At 37.2% G+C, this 13,096-nt stretch overlaps 1 protein-coding gene across 2 annotated transcripts in view; it reads right to left on the bottom strand.

Moving 5' to 3' along the window:
• Positions 1-13,096, bottom strand: part of PLA2G5 (phospholipase A2 group V) — a 66,245-nt gene that overhangs the window by 32,185 nt on the left and 20,964 nt on the right. The window contains exon 1 of one of the 2 annotated variants that reach the window (XM_031664952.1): positions 799-1,064. The exons of the other annotated variant lie outside the window; for it this stretch is intronic. The gene's annotated coding sequence lies outside the window, so the exon portion shown is untranslated. Of the gene's footprint in view, positions 1-798; positions 1,065-13,096 lie in introns of those variants that run through there. 2 annotated transcript variants of the gene reach the window in all.

Here is a 13,096-nt window from a genome sequence, read left to right as displayed (position 1 = left end):
AAGCCTGTAATCCCAGCACTTTGGGAGGCCGAGACGGGTGGATCGCGAGGTCAGGAGATCGAGACCTGGCTAACACGGTGAAACCCTGTCTCTACTAAAAAAAATACGAAAAACTAGCCGGGCAAGGTGGCGGGCGCCTGTAGTCCCAGCTACTCGGGAGGCTGAGGCAGGAGAATGGCGTAAACCCAGGAGGCGGAGCTTGCAGTGAGCTGAGATCCAGCCACTGCACTCCAGCCCAGGCGACAGAGCGAGACTCCGTCTCAAAAAAAAAACAAAAAAACAAAAACAAAAAAAAAAACAGTATTCCACCTTCAAAAGCATAGCTTCATAGTGCCATAGGTTAAGCCAAGAAGGCCAGTGGCCTATAGCAATCTGGCCCCTGCTGACCTCCAACCTATGTTTCACCCTTTGTGCTCCATTGGGCTGGGTTTTTCTCACTTCTTCCAACATCGCATTTCCTCCTTGTGTGCAACCCTAGTGGTTACATTATTCTCCAGAATCCTTGAGGGTGCCGGAAAAGCAGGCCCTAGACTGAGTTTCCAGAAAAGACTCCCAGAGTCACGTCCCAGAACTGATCTGTTAAGGGAACGGCTGCTTCTACCACAACAAGGAGCTGCTCATCAAATCATGAAGCTGTTGTTACCACTTCTATCCCCAGAGTTACACCTCCACTATGACAACCTATACCCGCAAATCCGTGCTTTACATCCTGCCTCTTTTCCCACTCACTCAATTCCGATTTCAATTACCAAGCAAATATCTCTGATAGGCAGAATCTTAAAATGGATGAAAGCTTACCTGCAAGGAAGTCTTAGTCATCATTTTTGGCTTTCCAGCCTCTGCTGGAAAGAGTAGAAAGGTACACTAGAAGGAGATGAAATAGGTGTTGAGCAAGCCAGTTCATAGATAACCTCCACAGTTAGTAATCCCTTCATTTATCTGACTGATATGCATAACCCTCTTCCCATATTTGTACTTCACTTCCAACTAAGTGGTCCCCCTTTGAGCCTATTTTCCAGTAGCATGAAGACCCCAAAATGGCCATATGGTCATATGGTCTTTCTCTTTTTTTTTTTTTTTTTTTTACAGGGCCTCACTCTGTCACCCAGGCTGGAGTGAGGCAATCAAGGCTCACTGCAGCCATGATTTCCTAGGCTCAAGCTATCCTCCCACCTGAGCTTCCCATGTAGATGTCACTATAGGCATGTGCTACCACACCCGGCTAATATTTTTTAGTAGAGAAAAGGTCTTGCTATATTGACCAGGCTTGAGTTGAACTCCTGAGCTCAAGCGATCCTCCTGCCTTGGCCTCTCAAAGTGCTAGGATTATAGGCATGAGCCACCACACTCGGCCATGTGATCACCTTTGTTGTTGTTGTTGTTGTTGTTGTTTAGACAGAGTCTCGCTCTGTCACCCAATCTGGGTGATTCTCTCACCTCAGCCTCCCGAGTAGCTGGGATTACAGGTGCATACCACCATGCCTAGCTAATTTTTGTATTTTTAGTAGAGACGGGGTTTCGCCATGTTGGCCAGGCTGGTCTTGAACTCCCGAGTTCAAGTGATTCTCCCACCTGGGCCTCCCAAAGTGTTGGGATTACAGGCGTGAGCCACTGCATCTGGCCCATGTGATCATCTTTAACATTTAGTTTAGTTGAACCAATTTTGCACACCCTAGTAAAGGCATTCCTCACTAGGCTACTAATATCTTCAACCTCATGACTGGGCGGCAGAGGAAGCTGTTGGCCCTGATACAATCAAGAAACCAACTTGTCAAACCAAGAAGTTGCTGCTGGAGCTGCAGCTCCAGAATCTAACACCCCTCCTACACACCGTACTGGCAAAACCACTTCCTCCAGCCTTGACTCACTCGGCCGTTAAATCAGTTCTGAATTCAAGGCTCATATGATTGTGTCACATTTACAAATCCTGACTCTCATTCAGAAACCTAGCTGCATGTTGTCTATAAGAAGTTCACTTTAAATATAAAGACATATATAGATTAAAAGTAAAAGGAAGGAGAAAGATATACCATGCTAATACTAATCAAAAGAAAGCTGGAATAGCTATGTTAATTTCTGCAAAGCAGATTTCAGAGTAAGGAAAATTATCCGGAATAAAGAGGGGCATTTACATAATGATGAAGGGGTCAATTTTTCAAGAAGATGTAACAGTCCTTAATGTGAATGCCACTCACAACAGAGCATCAAAACACGTGAAGCAAAAACGGACTGCAGGTGAAATAGACAAAGCCACTATTATAGTTGGAGACATAACAGCCCTTTCAGCAATGAACAGAGCCAGCAGGCAGAAAGTCAGTAAGGACATAGTTGAATTGAACAGCACCATCTAACAGCTGGATCTAAATGACATTTATAGAATACTTCTCCCAAACATCAGTAGAATACACATTCTTCGCAAGCTCATGTGGAACACTCACCAAGATAGACCATATTCCAGTCCATAAAATATACCTTAACAAGTGTAAAAGAAAAGAAATCATACAATGCATGCTTTTAGACCACAACGAAATTAAACTAGAAATCAATAACATAAGATAGCTAGAAAATCTCAGAATAATTGGAGATTAAACAACATACTTCTAAATAACACGTGGGTCAAAAAAGAACTCTCAAGAGGAATTTTAAAATATTTTGAACTAAATGAAAATGAAAATATAACATCAACATTTGTAAGATGCAGTCAGGTGCGGTGGCTTATGTCTGTAATCCCCACACTTTGAGAGGTCAAGGCAGGTGAATCACCTGAGGTCAGGAGTTTGAGACCTGCCTAGCCAACATAGTGAAACACCATCTCTACTAAAAATACAAAAATTAGCTGTGTGTGGTGGCACATACGTGTGTTCCCAGCTACTCGGGAGGCTAAGGCAGGAGAATCGCTTGAACCCAGGAGATGGAGGTTGCAGTGAGCCAAGATTGTGCCACTGCACTCCAGCCTGGGTGACAGGGTGAGACTCTGTCTCCCCTCCCCGCCACCCCACCCCTTTAAAACAGTGTTTAAAGGAAAATGTATAATATTGAACACACACATTAGAAAAAACAAAAAAGGACCTAAAATCAATAATCTAAGCTTGTACTTTAGGAAACAAAAAAAGGAGAGCAAATTAAGTCCAAAGTAAGCAGAAGAAAAGAAATAACAAAAATTAGAGTAGAAATAAATGAAATTGAAAATAGGACATCAATGGAGAAAAGCAATGACACCAAAAGCTGATTCTTTGAAAAGATCAACAAAATTAATAAATCTCTAGCCAGGCAACTAAGAAAAAGGACAGAATACACAAAAAACTAATACTATAAATAAATGAGGGGCCATCACCACTGATTCCATGGACATTAAAGGAATAAAAGGAATATTATAAACAACTGCGTGCTCAGAAATTTGATAGCCTAGATGAAATGGACCAATTCTTTGAAAGATACAATTAGCCAAAACTCCCATAAGAAGAAATAGATCATTTGAATAGGCCAGCATCTATTAAATAAATTGAATCAATAATTAATAACCTTCTAAAATAGAAACCATTAGGCCCAGATGGTTTCACTGGTAAATTCCACCAACATTTAAGGAAAAAATCATATTAATTTTCTACAATCTCTTCCAGAAGGTAGAAGCAGAAGGAATACTCCCTAACTCATTCTATGAGGCCAGTACTTTTCTAACACCAAAACTAGACAAAGACATTATAAGAAAGGAGAATTACACACCACTATATCTTAAAAACATAAATGCAAAAATCCTCAACAAAACATTAGCAAACTGAATCCAATAATACATAAAAAGAATTACATACCACAACCAAGTCGGATTTATTCCACATATACAAGGCTGATCCAACATTTTAAAATCAATTATTGTATTCTGTCATATCAACAGCCTAAAGAAGAAAAACAACACAATCGTAGCAATAGATACAGAAAAGGCATTTTACAAAGTCCAGCATTTATTCATGATTTAAAACTCTCAGCAAACTAGAAATAAAAAGGAACTTTCATTGAGTTCCAAAGATTGAACCTAGGATAGAGGGGCAAGATGGCTGACTAGATGCAGTCAGGAGGAACACCTGCCCCTGAGGGAGTGGGACATTGGGAAGACTGCCACACTCTGAGTAGATCTTTAGAGGGAAGGCATTGGGAGCCACCGCACTGGGGCAGGATGCTGATAATGCAAGAGGATGTGTATTTGGGGCGGAAAGGGTATGTGGGAACCCTTTGTACTTTCAGCTCAATTTTGCTTTGAACCTAGAGGCTCTAAAAATAAAATCTTTTAAAAGAAGGGGAAAGAGGGAAAAGGAAATGCAGTGTTTAGCCTTTTAGCCTCTGGAATTCAGGAAGAGATATCAGGCGGCTGGAATAAATGTTGAGTGAGCCCAGATGCAGCAAATACCCAGATAACTCCTAAACTCCCTGCAGACCTCAGACAAAATGTCATCTTCCCAGAGAACTTTATCTGATCCCCAGATTAGTTGAAGACCTTCTGTTCAACATGCTGTTATAGCACTTGGTTCTCCACCGCACTTACCGCATGTATCGGTCAGGGTTCAGTGAGGGAAGCAGAAACATTATGAGCATTAAAGAATGAGAGATTTATTATGGGAAATAGACCTCCTGCAACTTTAAGAGGAGCTAGGGTAGCAAACGTCTAAAAGAGAGAGTGAGACAACCAAAGAAGGGTCACTGCTAGTCCCAAAGCACTGGGTAGGTGGACAAGTTGGATCTGCAGGGAAGTCTGAGAAATTGTCTCCAACTGCCAGAGTAAGATGGCAAACGGAAGCTTCTGGAGAGGTCTACTAGACGGGGTTATCCCAGTGCAGCTACCAGCTCTATGGTTCTGCAGCCTAACATCAGGTAGTGGACCAGAGCTGTAGTTGGTCATCAAGACCAGTGGGCAGTAAGAAAAGCTGGGCACAAAGCAGAGGAGAATGGGAACAATTGAAACCACCCCAGAAACCCAAGCACCAGTCCATCCAGAATTCTGGTTACAAGGACTTGCAGAGAATAAAGGTCACTGATTTATTTCCACCCCTAAAAATCTTGGGCAGATTTACCTGTTGGCCCACTCTAATCTAGAACAATACAGGAAAGAGGATTCTGGGAGACACAGTTCCCAGATTCACTGAATGGATCATGGAACAATCCAGCATGCAACATTCTGTGACTGTGTGGGGTTTCATCATCTGGCATACATCTCTCTGTGTTGCCAGATTGAAATACCATCAGGGAAGAGACTGTTTTTGTTTTGCTCACAGTTGCATTCCCACATATTACCTAGATTATTGAGTAGGTCCTCAACAAATATTTGTTGGAGGAACAGTAATTTTTTATTAGGATTTCAGCAATGACTTGGAAAAATTATTTTTTCATTAAAAGAGGGACGCTTGCAAAATGGAAAGTCTAATAAAACATTTTGTTGGGGAAGGCATAGTAGAAAAGGCAGTCTCATACATCACTAGTGAGAATGTGAGCTAGTTCAACCATTCTGTAGGGGAATTTGGTGTCACTTAACAAAACTACATATGCACTTACCTTTAAGCCAGTAATCCCATGTCTAGGAATCTGTCCAGAAGATACAACTGCAATATTATGAAAACACATATGTACAGGTCACTGACTAAAGCAATATTTGTAATTGCAAAACAGCGGAGAAACCCTAAATGTCTATCCTGGGAGAATGGTTGGAAAAATTATAGTACATCCCAACAATGAAGGACTGTAAAAATGAAAGAGGGGCTTAGACCCCACCGAGACAGCCACCAGAAAAGACCTCTCCAAGTTGGGAGGAAAACAGTAAACATATTTTGAAAAAAAAGGAAAAAGATTTCTATCTGCTTGTATGAAATGATTTCCCACATCTACTGCTAGGTGAAAATAGCAAAGTACAAAATGATCAATCGTCTCCTATTCATCATATAAGAAAGAAGAGGCTAAAAGAAAATATATGTGTATCTACACACTTATGCAAAAGAATTTCAGGAAGAACTAATCAAAAATGAATGCAGCTCCTATGATAGACACACCCTAGAGGGACCTCCACTGAGTTCACCTTTGAATAATCCTTACTCCTTGACTACAGGAAGAACCTCTGAATTGCTTCTAACTAATGAAATATAGCAAAGGATGTGGGGTAGTCAGTCACTTGATTATATTACATTATAGAAGACTCTGCCTTAGCGGATTGAATTGAGAAATTCTCCTGGTGGCCTTGAAGATGGTAGCTGTCTTGTTGTAACTGCCTATGGAGAGGACCTCTAGGAGTTGAGGCCATGGAGGAGCATGGGGGAGGACCAAGCAGAGGGTTATGATCTTTACATAAGAACATGGCCCAAACAACATCTTGTTTGCAGCCTCGTGAGATAACAAATCTATGTGGTTTTAAGCTGCTTGTTTTGTATTAAATTGTAAGTTTCTGAAAACTTATTACACAGCAATAGATAACTAATACTGTAGATTAGTTTGTACAGTATGGTACGATAAAGGTGGAAACACATCCATATACATTTTACAAAATCCATGGAATATACAACACAAAGAGTCAACCCTAGTGTAAACTGTGAACTTTGTTTGATAATGTGTCAACATTGCGGCATTAATGGTAACAGAGGTACCGCACAGAGGTGCCATTAACAAAAGATAACTAAATCTGCAGGAGGAGAAGGGAATTAGGTGGAAAGAAGAAGAAAGTGGAAAGAGAATAGTAGAGACAAGTGAGAAGCAACACTCTTCTGAGTATTCCTTTTAGTATGACTTTCATCTTTCACAAGGGAAAGTTTAACATACTGTCCCCCTCCAAAGTAATACATAATTAAAATCAACTAGGAGGTGAATGAAACCCAAAATAGAATACAACCACAAATAAATATAACTATATGAAAAATAAATTTCATAATCACACTTCAGGGAGGCAGGAAAAAAACTAAAAGACTGACCTAAATAACTTCAGAAAACAGTACTTTGATGGTATACCATAAGGCTAAAGATAAAAAGAAATGTACACAAACACTACCTGCTAATTAGTAAATTTTTTTTCTCACAGAGGTATGGGTTATCAGTTTTGAAAGTTCTTTATTTGTACTACAATTGAACAAATAAGTAAAAATATTATAAATAAAAAAATTACTGTCAGATAAAAGAGTTATAAATTGAAAAAGGGAAGGTTAGGCATTGTGAACCCTGAATATTGGAGACAGGTCTCAGTTAATTTAGAAAGTTTATTTTGCCAAGATTGAGGATACACACCCATGACACAGCCTCAGGAGGTCCTGATGACATGAGGCCAAGGTGGTCAGAGCACAGTTTGGTTGTATACATTTTAGGGAGACATGAGACATCGATCAACATATGTAAGATGAACACTAGTTTGGTCCAGAAGGGTGGGACAACTCAAAGAAAAAGCAGGACAACTGGAAGCTGGGAGGGGACTTCCAGGTCATAGGTAGTTAAGAGACAGATGGCTGCATTCTTTTGAGTTTTGGATTAGCCTCTCCAAAGGAGGCAATCAGATATGCATTTATCTTAGTAAGCAGGGGTGACTGAACAGAATGGGAGGCAAGTTTGCCCTGAGCATTTCCCAGCTTGACTTTTCCCTTTAGCTTAGTGATTTGGAGGTCACAAGATCTATTTTCCTCTCACGTTTACCCCCTTTTCTTTTTTAAAATATTTTGGAGAAAGAAATTCAGAAGAAAATGAGTCTCTAGTCTCAGGTTTGTTCTGATTACTCATGGATTCCTAGATGAGTAGGCCCAGAGTTATTATGAAAGTTCATTTTTAGCAGGTTGTGAAATCTCATGTCCTCTGAAGAGAACATAGGGAGAGGAAAGGAGAAAAACAACAACAAATGAAATAACAATCCTGGAAAATAGACGTAGGCCACATTACTCTGAAGTCCATACATCAGTAGGCAGGTATGAAAGTTGCTTATGTATGTAAATAGGTTGCTGTTATTTTCTTCTGAAATTTGAGTTGTCTAGCTTCAGTTCACAGAGCTTTACAAAAGCACAGCTTAGTTTTCAGTGACTCCAAATTAGGAAAAATGGGGAAATAAAGAAAGAAAAAAAATGGAAACATTATTTGAAAGACTTGTAGCCAAGAAAAATTATAATTCAATCCAAGCTAACAATAGGTGTACTATATTTTTTGAAACATAATTTTTCAATCTCCAGTTTCTCATTTTTACTAAAGACAAATCGTGGTAGGACTGATTTGCTTTATTATACTTGGACTGATTATTTGTACACAGTACAGCAAGAATAATGATTTTTTACATAGGCTTTTAAATTGGCTTTGATGGAACTTTGTTCCATAGAAGGAATCTCAGATAAAACTTTGTTAAAGCCAAGCCAAGACGTAGATTTGTACCAACAAATACCTGAGTTGGGTGAATTCCTCTCCTCTTGAGGTTCCAAGATAAACTTGGGACTCCTGGACCTGTCAGAAAGTGACATTCTTTACTTAGCACAGGTCAGGAACCCTATACAGGGACTGTACAGACAAGGTATTGACTCCATAACTCAAGTTTGATTCCTTAAAGGAAAGCATGCCATTCCAGTCAAAGCCTTGGTAAAATAATCAGTTTCTCCAATTGTGTCCTGTTATAAATGAAAATAGATTCTTATTGCACTTATGCAATGAATTGTAGGGCCATAAGTTATGAATACTCACAAATAGTTTCCAAATTCTGGAGGAATCATGTGGAGATAAACAAATATATTCTAAATGTTGTTCCATAGGCATATACTAAACTGTTAAAAGCTGTTAATAGCTCAAAAGAAAATTTTCCTTGACTCTGAAAAAACAAAGGATCAGCAACGTTTTAAGCACAAAGTCAAAAAGATTACTTCAGTCTTCTATTAGTTCAGTCCATGTAGTTAATTCCTGTTCTGCTTCATATTCATGAATATTTCAGTTCTCCATGAGTCATGAAAGTTTTTCTTCTATTCTAATGTCACAATCTCCAAAGTTATCAGAAACTTGTATTTAACAGCACCTGTTAGAGTTTCATAACTGATTATAATACCACCTTCTAAAGAGGACCAAAACAAGACAATTGTCTGTGGATGACAAAAAGTTTAGGGCAGCCATAGTCAAAGACACAATTGACAAGGAAATTTGTTACCTCTGTGGCACACGATAATTTAACATAATTATGTTAAATTACCATAATTAATTAACACAACATAACTAATTAACATAATTACTACTGATAATATACACTAAGTCAATCAGAATTATAGACGTTTTCTATGATTTTGGAACACATACCAATAACATATTTACATAAATATAACCCAAAGAAAACCAAACACTATTTCATATTTGACAATGTTTCCTGTATAATTTTTATACCAAATAAGCCAAATTATGTCATCTTTGGACTTCAGGGAAACTAACATCTTAAAGGATTAATTAGGTCAGAAAAATACATAATTTATAATTTGATTTTGGAAAGTTTGTAAAATATCAAAGATTTAAAACACTTGATATCAGAGGTCATTGTAAAATAAGTCATTCATTTGACCAAAGTGATAACTCAAGTTATTTCCCAAAAAAAGGCAAAAACCTTCATTCTTTGAGAAAGGAGACTTAACTTTCCAAACTATAAGCCCAAATAAAACAGCATGAAGCCCAAATAAAACAAATAAATTTGTTTTTCAAAATTTTATGAACAATCTATAAAGTGTGAATCTTGACCATAAGATATAACTTCCATAAGCTTTTTATAACCTTTATTAAAAAGTCAGTTAATGCTTCAAGAAAACCTTATTAATCTGATACAGGGCCCCATATGCTGGTCTTGCGTCAGTGTGTATTTGACATTAATGATTAACTTATAGAGAAACTGAACTTATTTTATCTCTCAAAATTGGCCCTTACAATCTCACATGCCCACCTCTTCCATGATAGCCCCTAGGCCTTAAGGCGTTGAATAGCTTTAATTTCTAGCCCTGTGTCTAAGAATGCAGTTTATTTTGATTGGTGTCTTCTACTAGGCCTGAAGATGAGGCTTTAATTGCTGACACTGTTTAAGATCTAGCAGGATTTGGTGTCCTTTTTAGACCCAGGAGTCAAAGCCCTGTAACTCAATGTCACAAATACTTTAAAAGCACATACAGATAGATACATGAATGTAATAATCTTAATTTTAAAAAATTTTTATTTCTGTTTTTTTCCTAAGCAAACCAAAACTTAATAACAATGACATAAGAATTGTTTCAATAAACCATAAAATCTGTTAGGCCAGTTACCAAAACGCAAAAGAAAAGACCTTCTGCACTGCACAGAATATTATGTCAGAAGACAACATTTCCTTTAGATCTTTAAGAAAACATTGTTAGCATTAGGCCACAACAAATAAAACTTGAGGAGAAAACTTATATGAGCTGAAAATAAGTTAAAGGAGAGTGTTACTACTTCACGCCCTTTAAAGGAGGAGAGAAAACTGAAAATGGTGAGATGTAATAACAGTTGAACTTTGGGTTTGTATTTGTCTGTTCTCATGCTGGCAATAAAGACATACCTGAGACTGGGTAATTTATAAAAAAAAGAGGTTTAATGGACTCACTCTTCCATATGGCTGGGGAGGCCTCACAATCATGGCAGAAGACCAAGGAAGAGCAAAGGAACATCTTACATGTCACCAGGCAAGAGCGCATAGCATGTGCAGGGCAACTTCCCTTTGTAAAACCATCAGATTTTGTGAGACTTATTCACTATCATGAGAATAGCATGGGAAAAATCCACCTTCATGATTCAATTACCTCCCACTGGCTCCTTTCCATGACATGTGGGGATCATTACAATTCAAGGTGAGATTTGGGTGGGGACACAGAGCCAAATCATCTCAGGGTTAAAAAAAATTAAAAGCTCTTATAATTTATTAAGAGTAAATCAATTCCTTAAGAAAATTTCATTGTTCTAACCAATTTAGTGTGTAAGTTTTTTTTACATCAAGCCCAATCTCTAGAAAGACCATTATAATGTACCTTTAATTATAGATAACTTGATTGTATAAAAACTTTTTTAAAATAAATCCTCTTATTGTGACTTACACAGACCATTCATGATATGCCTGAGCTTTCTGGTTTGTCCTGAACATCCCTGTTTCTTAAATAACTAGTCATTTTATTCTAGGACTAAATTTACCATACAAGATTCTTTCTCATATAAAATTATCTATCTTTCTAAGCAATTTTTTTTAACCAAAAAAAAACCTCTTTATTTTTATAACTTCTTTCCACCTCTCTTATTTCCTTATTCCTTTTACCTTGTTTTATATATAACCTTTAAATAAGCTTTGAATTAGACAAAAATTGTTCAACTTTTTAAAAAGAACACAATTTTTTTAGAAAGAATGTTTTCCTACAAATGTATTTTTATTAGAAAATACCCAAATAATGAAATATCTATTACTTAATTTAATATAACTTTAGATTCTAAATTGTGACATTTGTCTACAAGTATTTATGCCATTACATTTACCTAATTATTTTATTTTAATCATTCATCTAGATTATTTATGAAAACTGTCATACTCATCATTTAAAGTTATGGAACCACCATTGCAAAATTACAACAGAGACAGCAAATAAGATCTGACCTAACTGACTCCATCTTGTTTTTAACCTCCAAACTCTTCTTGTCCATACCTGGGCATAGGCCAAACTAACTTTTGGAGGAACTTAGTTTATACTTTAGCTTTGAAACAAAGATGATAACAGTCCTTTCCCAAAACAAACCTTACTGCCTGTGGACTTGACTGCCTAAAGCCACAAGATTAGAAGTTATGGTAATCTTACTAAATTCAAGATGTAGCTAGTTTCATTAAACAAATATCAATGTCTTATTTATTAGAAATTACACAAGCAAAGATCATTCTGTTTGGGGCTTGGTTTAGAGTTTTGTAATCCCTATTCCAAATTTTGATGCCTTATAGTATTTGCAGGGATATGTATGAATTTCTTGATTAATAAGTGCAAACAAAAATGTATGCTGGAAATTCTTAAGACATTTCTAATATTATTATGCTTTACCAATAATTTTAAAGCTATCTTATTTATTAAAGATTTTACTTAAGTTACGTAAACCTGAAAAAGCATTTGACTAGTCTTTTCTTTTTTCCTGACAAAGTATTTGATTCAAGAGCTTTTATTTTCTTAAGCCAATTAATTAGAGCTCTTTTATATATTTTCAGTAGTGAAACATTGTGTATACAACACATAAATAGATAGATGTATTAGGCATGCCAATAGAAGTACATCTTATAGAGTCATAAAAAACTCTTTTTTCCCCTCTCAGACTTTAAAATTCTTGAAAACCTGTTTCAATAACCTGTATCAATTATTGGCAACCCTAGGCAGTTGTCAGGTAAGTCGTCTTAAATTCGCATATTAAAGGAAACAAATCAGGTGAAAATCAAATAGTAAAATTTACATCATTAGGTACAGAGAGAAAAAGTCCAGTGAACTAGAGGGAAATTAAAATGGATTGAATTGCCAATTAAACATCAAATTATAGAAATTATAAGGCCTTTTAAATATATACACACGTACACATACACACACAGACACACACACACAAAGATCCTATAGCTTTTACTTCAGAATTTTAGCCATGAGATAAATGCAAATTCACCAGCTTGCAAACAAAAAACCTGTTGGATCCAAACAGTGATTTTTATCTTAATAGAAAAATAACAGCAGATTTAAAGCAGGCAGAAAATAAAACAGAGGAAAAAAGAGAACTTAGGAACTCTATACTTTGCAGGTTGGCCTTATGGCTCTTTTTCCTTAATGTAAATGTGCACAAAGACCATACTACTTCCATTTTACATAAACTCTCCCAAGTAGAGATGCCATAAAACTTACAGAGTACTCACAGAGGAGTCATTCTCTTTGTTTGCTCCTCATTCTTACATCATTTATTTCCCGCTTTTTTAATTCCTAAAAGGAGGAACTGGGTTGTGGCCTAGGTTTTTGGGGTGGTGGATCAATGTGTGCTTGCTTGTGGGCAGGACTCCACAGTGTGTCACCACTGAGTTGTTTCCACCCTCTTACATGTCTCAGTTTCTCTCTCCAGAGGTATATGA

Source organism: Papio anubis, chromosome 1 (genome assembly GCF_008728515.1).
Source record: "Papio anubis isolate 15944 chromosome 1, Panubis1.0, whole genome shotgun sequence".
Lineage (NCBI taxonomy): Eukaryota > Metazoa > Chordata > Mammalia > Primates > Cercopithecidae > Papio > Papio anubis.
The sequence above is the reverse complement of the archived record's forward strand: the minus strand, read 5'-3'. Positions and strand labels throughout refer to the sequence as shown.